Below are 15,471 nucleotides of genomic sequence, written 5' to 3' on the forward strand. Positions count from 1 at the left end.
GGCTGCTCAGTAACTGAAGCTTCCTCAGAAATCCCTGTTTAGACAATGTACTTTATTTTAAAATTAAGATTTTCATTTAAACTGCGATTGACAACTACATCTTCAACAGAGCTGATGGACAACAAACTTAGGCTGCCAGCCTGCAGGCACTAAAGTAATATGCACAGTACTGCAGGTTAATGACTGTATCAATGCTGATGTTCATTTTGTTCCCTTGTGCCAGGAAGATAAAGAAAAGCAAGTGCAAGGGATTGCAAGTTAATGATAATTTATTACAACTGTCCAATTCTTAAAAAGGATTCTAATTGTTTCAAGGCATCAAATATGCACATTGCAAGAACTCCAGAGCAATGTTGGAATCTCACAAAGTTTGTTTTTAAGATGAATGTTGTTTCCACAAGGTATTAGTCATAGAATCATAGAATCCTGCAGCTCAAAAGGAGGCCATTCAGCCCCTCAAGTCTGCACTGACCACAATCCCACCCAGGCCCTATCCCCATAGTCCCATACGTTTACCCTAGCTAGTCACTCTGACACTAGGGTCAATTCAGCATGGCCAATCCACCTAACCCATATATCTTTGGAATATGGGAGAAAACCAGACCACCTGGAGAAAACAAGTTGTATACTAGGGGATTTTCACAGTAACTTCATTGCAGTGTTAATGTAAGCCTACTTGTGACAATAATAAATAAATAAACAAATAAACCCACGCAAACTTGGGGAGACATGATACTGAAATATTTTCCCCACCTTTGCACCTCCTATCAATACCCAACTGGTTGCATTTTACATGAGTTACATGTAAAGCTTCTACTGCTTTTCTCCTACAGGGGTTCCTACCATGCCAATGCAACATTTGTATTTACCACACAAGTTAGAGTTGGCACTTCCTGAAAGTAAGATTGCTAATTTTGTGCCAATTAGTTGCTGGATTATGAACAGTTTGTGCTGTGTACCCCCTGCCATTAGGAGTTGAATCTTTACAACCCACGAGAAAAAGAAAGATTTCAGTTTCTTCAGTCTCGATCAGATTTGGTGGCATATCCAGAGTGGGAAGAAAAGTGTATTTAGCTTCCAGTTGGTCCAAGGGAGAATAGCTTGGGAACAGCTTTTCGTGAGGATTGAAAAGTATTTATTTTGGAACTCAGGACAAACAGATTCTTTCTATTTGTGTGTAGTTCCTTCAACTTAATATCTAGTATTCACTGCTCACACTACAATCTGGTATACACCAAGGAGGCCAAACACAATTTGGGTGACCAATCTGCAGAACACTTCCGTTCATTCCATAAGACCTTGAATGTCCCATCACCTGTTATTTTAATTTTCCCAGGCTTCTCTCACACCAGACCTCTCTGTCTTTGCCCTCCCGCAGGATTCCAACAAAATATAGAATCGATGAGATGCAAAGTAAATTTGCCTCCACATAATATCCTCAAACACTTCCAGATTAGATACAAAGTTCCACCCACACTATTTAATCAAGCGTACCGAAATCAAATATAACTTGGGTTAGGTAATAGAGTAAGAGGTCTCACAACACCAGGTTCAAGTCCAACAGGTTTATTTGGTAGCAAAAGCCACTAGCTTTCAGAGTGTTGCTCCTTTATCAGGTAAGTGGGAGTTCTGTTCACAAACAGGGCATATAAAGACACAAACTCAATTTACAAAATAATGGTTGGAATGCAAGTCTTTACAGGTAATCAAGTCTTAAAGGTACAGACGATGTGAGTGGAGAGAGGATTAAGCACAGGTTAAAGAGATGTGTTTTGTCTCCAGCCAGGACAGTTAGTGAAATTTTGCAAGCCGGTTTAGCCTGGGCTTGCAAAATCTCACCAACTGTCCTGTCTGGAGACAATACACATCTCTTTAACCTGTGCTTAACCCTCTCTACACTCACATTGTCTGTACAGTTAAGACTTGATTACCTGTAAAGACTCGCATTCCAACCATTATTTTGTAAATTGAGTTTGTGTCTTTATATGCCCTGTTTGTGAACAGAACTCCCACTTACCTGATGAAGGAGCAGTGCTCCGAAAGCTTGTGGCTATTGCTACCAAATAAACCTGTTGGACTTTAACCGGTGTTGTGAGACCTCTTACTATGCTTACCCCAGTCCAACGCCGGCATCTCCATTTCTTAGAAAATAGAGACAGAGTAAAGCTATATTGCACCATTAAACACTCCCAAGTATGATATAGTGGACTGGAGAAAGTGTGATATAGGACAAATGGTGGATTGAAACTGCTTCCAATCTGATCCAACCTCAACCACGTTCTTAACTGTTTCAATACAGCTAATAATTCTTATTTTCCACAATTCATATATTTATGTCTTCTACAGGGAACACTATCAAGTTAGCGATCATTAATAAAAAATTAGTGAATTTTTTTATAAGCATGCACCTGCTAATATTTGTTAGAGGCTGCACCATCTCCTCAAACTAATTTAATCCAATGTTCTTGCTTCTTGGCAACAAGTTTGAAATTTACAGCCTCCCACCATTCACAATGTTAAACTTGGGGGACACAGCTATTTCTGGATGTAGTTCTACCGCCAAAATGTCAATTCCCTTTGATGCACCTCAATCAACATATGAAGCATGGTTAGCATTGTTGCCTCACAGTGCCAGGGACCTGGGTTCGATCCCCTGCTCGGGTCACTGTCTGTGCAGAATCTGCACTTTGTCTGCATGTGTTTTGTCTCACAATCTGAAAAACGTGCTAGTTAAGTAGATTGACAATGCTAAATTCTCCCTTGTGGAGAACAGGCACTGGAGTATTGCGACCAGGGGTCTTTCACAATAACTTCATTGCAGTGTAAATGTAAGCCTACTTGTGACACTAATAAACTTGAAACTTTCTATTTTTTTCCCATTTCTCTTGACTCAATATCCTCAGGTTCAGAAGCAAGAAACTGAGTTCCCAGTTACCTGTCCAGCTGAAAGAATCACTTCCTACACTGCAGTGTTAATGTAAACCTACTCGCGACAATAATAAATTAAAAAATATAGTATTCCTATGATACCTTGAGGTCTTTCTAAGTGAAAATACTGATTTTGTAGCTGTCACTGGAGAAATGAGGGCAGTTTAAATATTCATTGCCAATGATCACGAGGAACTGGACTGAGGTTAACCAATTGCATTTCACAATTGTCCAAAAGGAAAAGCAAACTCTAATCAACTTCACAACAGTCCCTGGCAGTAGAACAAATAGACCATAAATTTAAGAAACAGTAGTCACCAATACATTAAGTAGAGGTTTCGGGAGAAACTGGTGGAACATAAACACTGGCATGGATCACTGAACTGGTCTGGTGCCAGTAATGACACTGAAATGAGAATTGAATGGCTACCAGGAAAAGCTGCAAATACAAAAATCCATACATTAATTCACAAAGTCCTCTTCCACGCAATCACAATGTTTTGAGGAGGGACCCTTGTGTTATTACTTGTGCGTCAACACATATCTGATTTTCCCTCCTTTTCGTTAATGCTATGCCCAAAGTCTATGCCCACGTTGATTTAACACTTACAGGCAGCTTGGTCTCTGGCTCCATCTCTCTAATGCGATACAATCTTTAATGCAGAGACTTTACAGAAGATTACATAGCCAGGATTCATCAAAGCCCTTAAGTGCCAGATTTGAATCACAAAGCATTCTGATAGTTATAAACAAAAACCCAGCCACACTTAGATCATTATTTCATGTCAGATTTTTTTTTCTAAGGTTCTGCAGCCTGTGTCATCATCACCTGAGTGGTTGTTGTATTATTGTAAGTTAAATGTAATACTCCATTGTTCTAGAAGACCGCTACACTTTGTGCACTGACAGGTTACCTGTTGTTCATGGGTTGCAATGGTAATAAAGAATTCCTTCTCATCACATGCCTTGGATCTATTGCCCCAATTTTCCGATCAATATCAGAACTGCTGTGTCCGATACCAATCAGTCAGGAAACTGCATACTCACCTGGTTATGTTTAAAAGGGTTAGACTTCTGTTCCAGCACCGAGAAGATGTCACTCCACACAAAAATGCAAGAAGAGATCAGGGAAGAGGATCAATGCAGAAGACATGCATTAGCTGCTGTATGGCTAGTTTATATGTTCAGTATGAAGGTTAGTGAATAAGTGTGTGTGAGGGATTGAGTAAGTGAGTGAATGAGTGAGCAAGCGGATGGTAGGCAAGTAGGGTGGGGACCAGATGGGCCATGGGCCAGGTAAGTAACCGGTTGAGGTGGGTAAAGGGTTCGAGTGGATCAGTGTGTGCAGGTGAGATGGGCAGTTGGGTAACTGGGTCAGTTCAGTTGGTGGGTAAGGGTGAGGTGAGTAAATGATGAAGTGGGTATGTGGACAGGAGGTAGATGGGTCATCAGGTCAGAGGTAGGGTGGTCAGATTGGTTCAGATTGGGGAGTTAATCAGTTTGGGAGGATAATCAGGTGGCCAAAAGGACTGTTGCAAAGTAGTCAGGTGGCCAGCTCAATTGTCAGGTCAGAGGGGGCGGGACATGTTTGTGTTGGGAAGGGGGTGATTGGGGGATACTCGACAGGAAATCACAGAGGTGGGGGCTATGTGATTGCAGAGGTTTTCTACTTATCTACCTGTTAAACAGGTTTTATGTCATCTAACATTTCCAGGGTAGCTATTCAGGTCAGCACCATAAATCTCTCCCAGAGTCAGAGGGTGGGATTTTCCAGCCGCGCTCACCCCAAAACCAGAAAATCCCACCTGAGGTCAACGGATCTTTCCACAGTCTGCCCCTCACCTGCTACGATTCCCGTGGCAGACGGAATGGGAAAATTCACCCCTGAGTCATTGGTGGAGGGTCCTGGGCAGCATGAAAATTGTCTATCAGAAGTTGAAACCTTCTCATGTATGTCAGCGCATCAGGTGTTCCACAGGGTCCTGACAAACATCTCAGCATCCAATTTCCAGGAATCTTGAGCCTGGAGGGCTCGCTTGGCTGATTCCTGGGATGAAGGGTTTCTCTTATGAGGAAAGCCTGAGCAGGTTAAGCCTATTTGGAGATTAGAAGAATGAGTGGTGATCCGATTGAAACATATAAGATTCTGAGCAGGTTTGACAGGATGGATGCTCAGAGGATGTTTCTTCCTGTGAGGGAAATCCTGAATTAGAGGGAAGATTTTAAAAATAAGGGCTCTCCAATTTACAACAAAGACAAGGAGAAGTTTCTTCCCTCAGAAGGTCATTTTCTGTTTTGAATTCCCTCCTCCAGTGAGCTATAAGAGGCTGAATCAATTAATATATTCAGTTGAATTAGGCAGATTTGTGATTTACAAGTCAGGGGTTATGGGAGGAGGTGTGGAGCACAAGCAGGCAGAAAAGAGGAGTTAAGACCGCAATCAGATCAGCCATGGTCTTATTAGCAAACAGGCTTGAGGGGCCCAATGACCGAGTCCTGCTCCTATTTCATATGTTCTCCAATATTTTATATCTTATAAAATCATTTGGGCCAGAATTCTCTGGCCATTCATGCCAACGTGATTCTCTGGTCCCGCTGCAGTGAATAGAGATTTGGCTGAGTGCCAAATTCTCCATCCTCCCTTGCAGCAGAGCTTGAGCAGCCAGAGAATTCTGGCTTGATTTCACTCACAAACCGCGCATTGTTTCATGCATAAACCATTGAAGCAGTTCAATCTTTCATTATGCCATGATCCTGCTGCTATTTTAAGATTAAAATAAATTATTACTTCATGCAATTAACGTAAAATTTGATATTTAAACAGACAAAACTGCAGGCAACAACTGTAGGAGGTGACCATTATAGATCAAACCCTTTGTCCTGTCCTTTCTCACAACAAAGGTGAAAAATTAATATTACTGATATGTCAGTAGGGAGTATTAATGCACTTGCCTGGATTCCTTTGTCCACTGTTTATTTGCAGCATCATTCCATTTAACATTAATTAATACCAATATTATCGATAGTAACGAATAAAATTGGTCAAACTGAGTGTTTAATGTTGAGATGTGGAGAGATATAAAAACTGTGACCTGACAAACCATTCTATATGTTTGTTTTGGTTTGTGCATGTTGGTTTGGTTTTCTTTAATGCCCAGCATTATTTTCTATTTTTAGCTCCTCATCTCCTGAACACATGACTCACATTGTGGTAAAGGTTCAGAGCTGCGGATCACTTTTTTTGGCTCAGCAAGGTACGCCATAACACAGAGCTTGATTGACTTTTTTTATTGGGTAGGGATGTCAACAGATATGGAGTTGAGATGCAGATCGCTGATGATCTGGTCAAATGGTAGCTTTAAGGGGCCCAAAGGCGTACTCCTGTTCCAGTGCTGCTAAATCCTGGGGCAGAGTGGGCTTGATTCTGCCTGATATCCTTCATATCTTTCACCATAACTTAATGATTAATGATCAAGATTGGAATCCCTGGCTGTATTTCCCATTCCCTACCCATCTTAGCCCTTCCAAACACATGGGCACTGAGGTCAGCTATCACACTTCCACCACCACCTCAGGCTGAGACCTGCCAACAAATCAAGCCTAGGCCTTCTCTGCATGATGCAGGGTGCAAGAATATGATAGGCAGTGCATTAAGCTAGTTGGGTATCCAGGGAATGCTAATTCCTCATTTCTGTTTCAAGAGAATGTCATTTGTTTCTCTCTGCTGCCCATCAACTGAAAGGCAACAAAGGAAATAACTTTCTCTCACCTTTCCCACTCTCAGTGTTATGAAGTGCACAACAGTGGCCCAGGGCCAACTCTCCCTCCATCCTTGTGGAGAAATAACTGGTCCATTTTTTTTCTCAAAAAAAACTCTTGTGCAGATGCCAAGTTCTAACAACTGCCATGTGCAGAGAAATTTCAGCAAGAATTTCAACACAAAGATACTTCATATGAGAGTTTGTGTGTGTGTGTGTGTGTGTGTGTGTGTGTGTGTATAATTATTTATTTATGTGTACATGTGTGTTCATTTTAAATTGAATTTTGGCAGAGAATTTGATTTATATTGTTGGCTTTAAGCCAAGATCAAACAGCCATGCGAACTGAAGCAAGAAAATGCAACTAAATCATTACTTTAATAATCATTATTTTCTCAAAGAAAATTACAAACTTATAAACAGAGAATTAAAAAAGATTAGATTGCTTTGACATATTTCTTCATGGTAAAGATACGTTAATTTGATCAGAATGGCATTTACCCTTACTACAAGCATTGTTATTCCTTATTGTGCAGAATCCTACATGAAGTATTGTGCAGCACATCACCCAGGGTGAAAGGATTTGAAGAGGAGACAAGATAAATCAGGAAGTAATGATTAAGTGACATCAAACTTGGATTTGAAAAGAATAATTTAGAGCAGAAATGTATGTGACGAGTCTTCATTTCAACATGATAAGGATGGTGGAAGAATATGTACAATACTTACTTGAATGGATTCAGGCTTTATAAAGAATTAAAAGCTTTTGAGGGGTTGTGCTTGCTAAGAGGAAACTGAGCATTTTGGAGGCAGTTTTAATAACAGAGAAGGTTGGGAAATTCTATTTGTGATAAATATTAGGGCCCTCTTGTGGTGGTGTCAGTACACTTCATGCAGGTGCAAACTGAGTTTTGTTTTAATCTTATTTATTGCATACAGATATTATTAATATTGTTAAATATTTAACAACCAGGAACTTCTCAAATGGTTGATTCTATTGTATAGCATGAAAGATCTGGTAACACACAAATCTGATCTTCCCTATGTCCTGCATTAATTGTTTTTAGACTTGATATTAGATAAGGCCTAAACTTCACCTCAATAGCCCTGGGTTAAATGAATAAAAAACAAATCAGCCAGGACTCCTGCTTCCAATTCATATCCAGCGTGAATGTGTTATTTGACAGCTAGGGCAGAAACAGGCTCTGCTGAGATGCTCCACTGACCAAATGACCACCAGCTGGAAGGGCAAGGGAAGCATAGCAACATCATCACCTCCAGGTGTAAGTTTTTAAGTTTATTAATTAGTGTCACAAGGAGGCTTACATTAACACTGTAATGAAGTTACTGTGAAAATTCCCTAGTCGTTACGCTCCAGCGCCTGTTCGGGTGCACTGAGGGAGAATTTAGCATGGCCAATGCACCTAACCAGCGCGTCTTTCAGATTGTGGGAGAAAACTGCAGCACCCGGAGGAAACCACGCAGACACAGGAAGAATGCGCAGACTCTGCATAGGCAGTGACTCAAGCCAGGAATTGAACCCGGATTCCTGGCACTGTGAGGCAACAGTGCTAACCACTGTGCCACCATGCCACCCTTAATTGAGTACCCCTCCATGTCATACACCATCCTGACTTGGATATACATCAATCTCCCTCATTGATGGGTCAAAAGCCTAGCTCCCTAAACCTTTCTTTTAATCCATCCAGGGGATGTGGTCATTGCTGAGTATTATCAAATAAATCGGTTGGACTAAAACCTGGTGTTGTCAGACTTTTTACTGTGTTTACATTGCTGACAATGCCAGCATTTGTTGCCCTTCCCAAGTTCCCCTTAAGAAGGTGTGATGTGGAGATGCCAACATCGGACTGGGGTAGACACAGTAAGTAGTCTCACAACACCAGGTTAAAGTCCAACAGGTTTATTTGGTAGCATGAGCTTTGGGAGAGTTGCCCTGTTGCTGTGAGACCACTTACTGTACCTTAAAAAAGTGGTAGTGGCCTTAGGGAGGGAATGCCAGGATTTTAACCCAGTGATCAAACAGCACAGTGAGACTGGCTTCACCACACAGACTGCAATGGTTCAACAGGCCCACCTTCTCAAGGGCAATTAGGGACGGGCAACAAATGACCACATCCTGCAGTTGAAAAAACCAACATGCCTTCACGAAATGGAGGTGAGAAGTGCGGTGGGGAGGGGGAGGTGCGGAAATTCTGGGGTAATGATGACCACCAACACCAATATTTATTTCATGAATTAGCTGCAATATTAAGTTGCTAACATTTCGAATTAATTGCCACTGGGAGCACAATGGTATTTACTAAGTTAGTGAGCAACACCTAGCGGCAGAAAGCATGTTATTCAGTCTTTTAGTTCAACAGATCAGCAAAGCCATTAAGAGAGGTGCACTGGATTAAATGTCGTTCACTGTCAAGGCAGTAAATATTGATATCCAGAGAGTCCCAGTAAAAAGCAACGCAGCATTGTCTCAGTGCCGCAGACTTTGTGCTTGTCCAGACAACGAGTACTGTTTACTTGACGTGAATTACAGTGATATCATCAGAAGGAGTTATCAGACAGGCTAGTGGATATTAATGCCTGTGTGTGATTTCGGATAGATCTGACAAAATGAATATTTCGGGCAACAACCTGGTGCTTGTCCGGATGTATGTTGTATCTTTGCAAGCATTTAAAGCTGTATCATTCATAAACTCTTGCTTAAATGCTATTAATCTAGTTTTTCACACGATGCACAGACACCATGGTCACACATTCCGCATGCATATCAAATGCATGGCATGTGATACATGCATTCTACACCGAATATACTGTACACATGCATATTATCTATTTATGTCAGTGCGTGTATGTTATTCATTGGTGAGAAATATGAACCGTACACCGCCCCTAGATTCGTACCAGTTGCAATTCACGTGCTTCATAAAACATTTACAAACCTAACTGTTAAGTACAAGGAGTGACAGCGAGCTGGTGATTTATACTGCACCAGTCGCATATATAATGATCCTTGGAAGCAGCCGCCCCCTCCCCGCACCGCCCCCCACCCCCCGACCCACAGCGCTGCGCGGCTGCACTCCCAGTCTGGGGGAAACTGCTTTGTTCCAGCCGGGGTCGCGCTCCCTTTCTCTCATACCAGCGGCGACTCTTGAGAAATCTGCCTCGGATTCCGGCCAGAGTCGAAGGAAGGTTTGAAACCATCCCTTGCCTTTCCACCACCCCCCCCCCCCCCGCCCCCTTCCTGGAGGCACCGAGTTTGCTGGAGCGCCCTGAATCAAAGATGAGTGGCCCGAGTTTACCACTACACTGTCTGTAATGGGAAAACTGGATTAGCTGAGTTACCTATTCTCTCTGGAGCACCATACCCAGCCCAGCTCATTCTGTGACCTCCAGTGATCCTCTCTCGGAAGAGGCGGGGGTGGGGGGGAGCCTTTAGCACTCCCCAAACAAGCATTTCAGCAAACTGTTTGCAAAAAGGATATCCCTGATGTATAGTATGAAATTGCCATTTTTTATATATATATAGACATATCCAGAGCAGCGCTCACTGATAGGAACTGAATCCACCCATTTACAGACAGAAATGTACTTGGTTTAGAACCAGCTGGTGTTGAGAAAAGTGCTTGAAAATGTGACTGGGACAAACGGGCGCAACAACCTGTGAACAACACAAAGTACTCCAGGCGACTAAAAACCCCAATCATTTCTCGATGTCTGATGCGGGAGGCGGGGGGGGGGGAGGGGGTGGTGGCGGAGGGACGGTGAGTCGGAGGGGAAAAGGGTTGCAAAATGACATGTACATGGTGACACTCTGCACGGAGCTGATTCCAATACAAACCACCCCGCCAACACCAAAGCAGGTTAGTGACATTGCGAATTTCAGCTGAACGGCTCCACCAAGATCCCGTGCGGACAGGCAAGCAAAGTGTTGGGGCTCTTAACATTAAAAAAAAGCCAGCCAGCCAGTAATCTTAACATTTGAGAATGTCAAGTCTCCCGCAACATCATCTCCACACATTACAACTCCAAGCACCTTTCTGCTTAAATGAGGCGAATTCGCCTCATTTAGTCGGTTCAGCAACCAAGAATGAAAAGCTTTCATCACCACCCCCCCCCCCCACACACACACACACTAATAACCCCTCAAGAAATAAAACGCTTAATACAATTATCATTTTGTTGAATTTGAAGCAATGTCCCTCAGAAGAGAGGGAAGAAGCAGTCTCTCTCTCTCTCCCCTCGCCCCCTCCAGAATCAGAAACCTAGAGAAAGTGCCTGGAATGAATAGGGGCAGCTTCAATGATGCTGAGATCAAAGTGGGTTTTAACGCAAGACATGAGTTGGATCCCGATTTTGCACCTTCAATTCAAAATTCGAGTCAGCTTTCAGAGGGACTGTTTAAGGAAGGGGATGGAGGAGGAGGGGGAGGTCTATTTTACATGGGACTAGAATCGAGGGTTGCAAAAGTATTGCAGTAAAACACAGAACATCGCAGTGCAGTTCTGGAATCAGATATTGCATTTTTCCATTAATCCTGATGAAGTGCAAATATAGTGTTGTTAGGGTATTTTTTTTTGCTGGGAGATTTTCCAAAAGAATCTCTTTCCTGGTTAAAAAGGGGGAATGGGGATATACGAACCAAGAATGGGACAGGCAAAAAGGATGAAAAGGAATTAACACGGGAACACAAAATGAGCCCCTGGAAGTCACAAATAGTAACAGAATACCACAAGCCAATAGCATTATTAACCCGTTCTTATCAACTGGATCTCTTAGAAAAAGCAAACTGCTCCGGACAATGGGAGACTTACCAGAGACACGGGATTCACTGCCGATTAAAGATTGCCACCAGAATATGAAAAGTAGTTGCTGCAGAATTAATCCAACAATCGCCATAATTGACCCACACAGCTCGGAGTCTGCAAATGCCCGGGACAATCCGTGAGCCTTTTTTCTCTCTTCTCTCTCGTTGATTTTTTTTCACAGCATTGGTCCTGGGTGGAAAAAGTTTGAAGTCTTTTTTTTCCCCTAAAAAATCATCGGATCCAATATAATTCCCTGCTTTCAAGATCAGAAACTCGGAGGGGAGGTGGGTGGCTGGAGTGGGGGTGGGAACACAGGAGAACTCCTGGAATAACTATAGGAAACAGAGCAAGCTATCTGGCTTGTTTAATGTCCTGTTCCATAGCTCAGAGGAGAGTGAGATGGTGGATTCGCAGAGATGGGAGAAAGGACAGGGACTCAATCCCTTCTCTCACTTGTTACTGAGCTCTGGTCAGTGAGGTGAATTGGGAGCTCTCTCTCTCTCATGTGTGTGTGTATGTGTGTGTGTGTGAATCCATTGATCCAAATGAGGTGTAGTAAGGAGAGTTAAAATCCAGGAGCCGGGAATCATCCCTGGAACGGAGCGAAGGAATGAAAAGGCCCAATCTATCTGACGCTGTCAGTCACCAAGAGACAGCGGCGGAGTTTACATCATTGAGCGTGGGTGCCCTCTCTGGGGCGAAGTGTGGAAAGCAAATTCTCAATTATTCTCATTATTTTCACAGGCGGATATTTAAAGAAAGACTCTTCCCCGAGTCAGTCGATTCACTTGAGTGCTTTGAACCATGGGATGAAAGAATAAACCTGTTGGACTTTAACCTGATGTTGTGAGACTTCTTACGATGAAAGAATCACCATTGGTACCAGTATTTTTGATGTGATACTTAAGTCATCTCCAGAATATCTCCCCCTTCTCTCTATTCTTTATCAGAAGCACTGGCTAAATGACTTAGATGACTCTTTCATTTTCCTTGCGTCCCCCCCCCCGCTCCCCACACACAAGGGGGGAATCACTTATATTTGCTTATATTTTTGATCAGTAGCAGTTTCTTACGATTCGAGTTTGCTTTGGGCATTTCATTTGCTTTTGTCGTTTTGGAGGATTGGCAGGAGTTGGGGGTCTTGGGAGGGTGAAGGGCAGAATTTGGAGTACACACACTGATTGTATACATCAATACCGAGCTACAGTCACGCCGGATGTCTGATAAAATGCCCAGAGAGGCCTCCCCCCCGGACATGTGGAGAGACTCGACCCAATGCTAACTGTGAGTTTCACATCAATACGATCAGACAATACTAATTACAGAATTACTCTGAATTACAAAGTTACGGGAGGGAGTGGGGGGACCGAATTTAAAATACATTTACAACTCCGGTGTTAATTAATTGTATCCATCTACAAATGGGGATTGAGTAAAAAGATAGGAAAAAGGAACTGAACAAAACTTAGTTAAAAAATCATCTTCCTTTCCAACTGGTTCAAGTTTTTGCCACATTTCTCCTGTTGCACAGGAGGAGAACATTCATCCGAATTTCAGGCTAAATCACGACTTGCTGTTTCAGAGGAGGGTGGGTGGCGATGAATTCACACGCAGGAATGATTTCTCGAAGCTTCCTTATCCACTCAAGATCAATGCTTGACATGGTCTTCCCTGGGCCGGGCTGTAAAGATACAGTTTGACACGGGGATTGTATCTTTCAGCCGGGATTCTGACTTAAAGGTGCTTGGCCATAATCCCACAGGTGGTGACTTCGCACCACTGGCTCCCTAGTGTTGTAGATTTCTGTGCATGAGAGGCTGGATGAGAGAGATGTTTTGGCTTTTTGCATTTTTAGTAATGTGTCCAGGTACAAAGTTTCCAATAAGGGCTCCAAGTTATTTTTATATCAGGGGCTGGGATCTGTCTCAACCTAACCCTAAGGGTTGAGGCCAATTCTACCTCTTACCCAGACCGGAATCAGCTGACTCAGTGAACATTGCAAAGAGAGTATATTGCCTTCGTCCTGAAATTATTTGCTATCAACAAAGAGCAGGATATCCTATCAATGGCTGCATGTGTGGATTTTATGCTCTGCCTGAGACAAGGTTGCACAATCTGCTGTATAACTCAATTCCTCCCACATTCTGAAAGACATGCTGGTTGGGTGCATTGACCCAAACAGGTGCTGGACTGTGGCGACTATGGGAACTTCACAGTAATTTCAGTGCAGTGTTAATGTAAGCCCTACTTGTGACTAATAAATAAACTTTACCTTCCACTAAGCAAGATGGCAGAGCTGACCCAGTCCCCGCAGGACAGCAGACTAGTTGGGATGTGTCTCGGATTGTGCCCCAGGATGACACGTGTCCCAGGATGTATAAATTAGAGAGATTAGCTGAGTAAATGTGTGGGGTTGGGCAGATAGGGCCTGAGTGGGATTGTTATTGGTGCAAACTCGATAGGCCGAGTGGCCTCCTTCTGCACTGTAGGGATTCTATGATTCTATGATTCATTGTACCTGAGCATTCCCGACAACATAAGATCTGTTCTAATTGGTTAGAAAGTGTTTTGGGTAGTAGGATTGAGGTCGCAAAAGCTGCTATATGGATGTTTGTCTTGTGTTTTTTTTACTCTCTTGCTGTTAAAAAATGCGCCATACCTGAGCTGGTGAAAGATCTGCTTGGAGTGAAATTAGAGGAAGCCTTCTCTGCCTTGGACCAATTTTCACTGTATTAATAGAGTGGAGTTTGCATGTTCTTCCCATGTCTGCGTGGATTTCCTCCGGGTGCTCCAGTTTCCTCCCACTGTCCAAAGGTGTGCAGGTTAGGTTGATTGGCCATGCTCAATTGTCCCTTAATGTGAGGGTAAATAGCAGGGAACGTACGGGGAGTTACAGGGATAAAGCCTGGGTGGGATTGTTGTTAGTGCAGGCTCAATAGCCAAGTGGCCTCCTTCTGCACTGTGAGGATTCTATGATTCTATAATAGTAATGCAACAGTTTCCATCTGCCATTGCGTTATGCAGAGGGTAAAACAAGCTGGGGAATTCTACTTGTCAGATTGTGAACCAACCTCTCCTCCAGGATCATTTATATGTGAATGTTGGGTGAAGATGGGATCAGGATTCTGCTGTCTAATCTCTCGACAGTATCCACTTGTGTATCGAGAATGTTCATCCGAGCGACATACACGGACTGCTCCTGAAACTGAACTGCAAAAGAGAGGAGGGAAATTGGAATTGATTTAAACAATCTATATACTTGTATTAGTCAGATACACGCCAGCCAAATTCTTTATTAAACATACATGTCTTGTCTGAGCAAGACAAGACCACTTGTCCATATGTAGCCCATGACCACTTCCATCTAGAAGGACAAGGGCAGCAGATATATCGGAACACCACCACCTGGCAGTTCCCCTCCAAGCCACTCACCATCCTGACTTGGAAATATATTGCTGTTCCTCCACAGACCTGGAATTCTCTCCTTCGATCATTAATGTGCACTGCAAAGATCAAGGGATGCAGCAATAATCCCAATGGTACACCACTGGACACAGGTTTCCAATCACAAGAACAACCTTCAACATCACCCTCGGCTTCCTGCCATTAAGCCATTTTTGGATCTAATCTGACAAGTTGCCTTGGATCCCATAGACTCTTACTTTCTTGACCAATCTCCCATGTAGGACTTCGTCAAAAGCCTTATCCATGTAGACTACATCGACTACACTGTTCATCTACCCACTTCGTCACCTCCTCAAAATATTCAATCAAGTTTGTTAGACATGCTCTCCCTCTGACAAAGACTTGCTGATTATTGATGATTAATCCTTGCCCTTCCAAGTGGAGATTAATTCTGTTCCTCAGAATTTTTTCCAATAATTTCCCTACCACTGACATTGGACTCAATTTGTCCATAATTATCTGGTTTATCCTCACTTCCCTTCTTGAGTAATAGTAGC

This window comes from Carcharhinus amblyrhynchos, chromosome 1, assembly GCF_965287045.1.
Source record: "Carcharhinus amblyrhynchos chromosome 1, sCarAmb.v2.hapA, whole genome shotgun sequence".
In the NCBI taxonomy this organism is placed as follows: domain Eukaryota; kingdom Metazoa; phylum Chordata; class Chondrichthyes; order Carcharhiniformes; family Carcharhinidae; genus Carcharhinus; species Carcharhinus amblyrhynchos.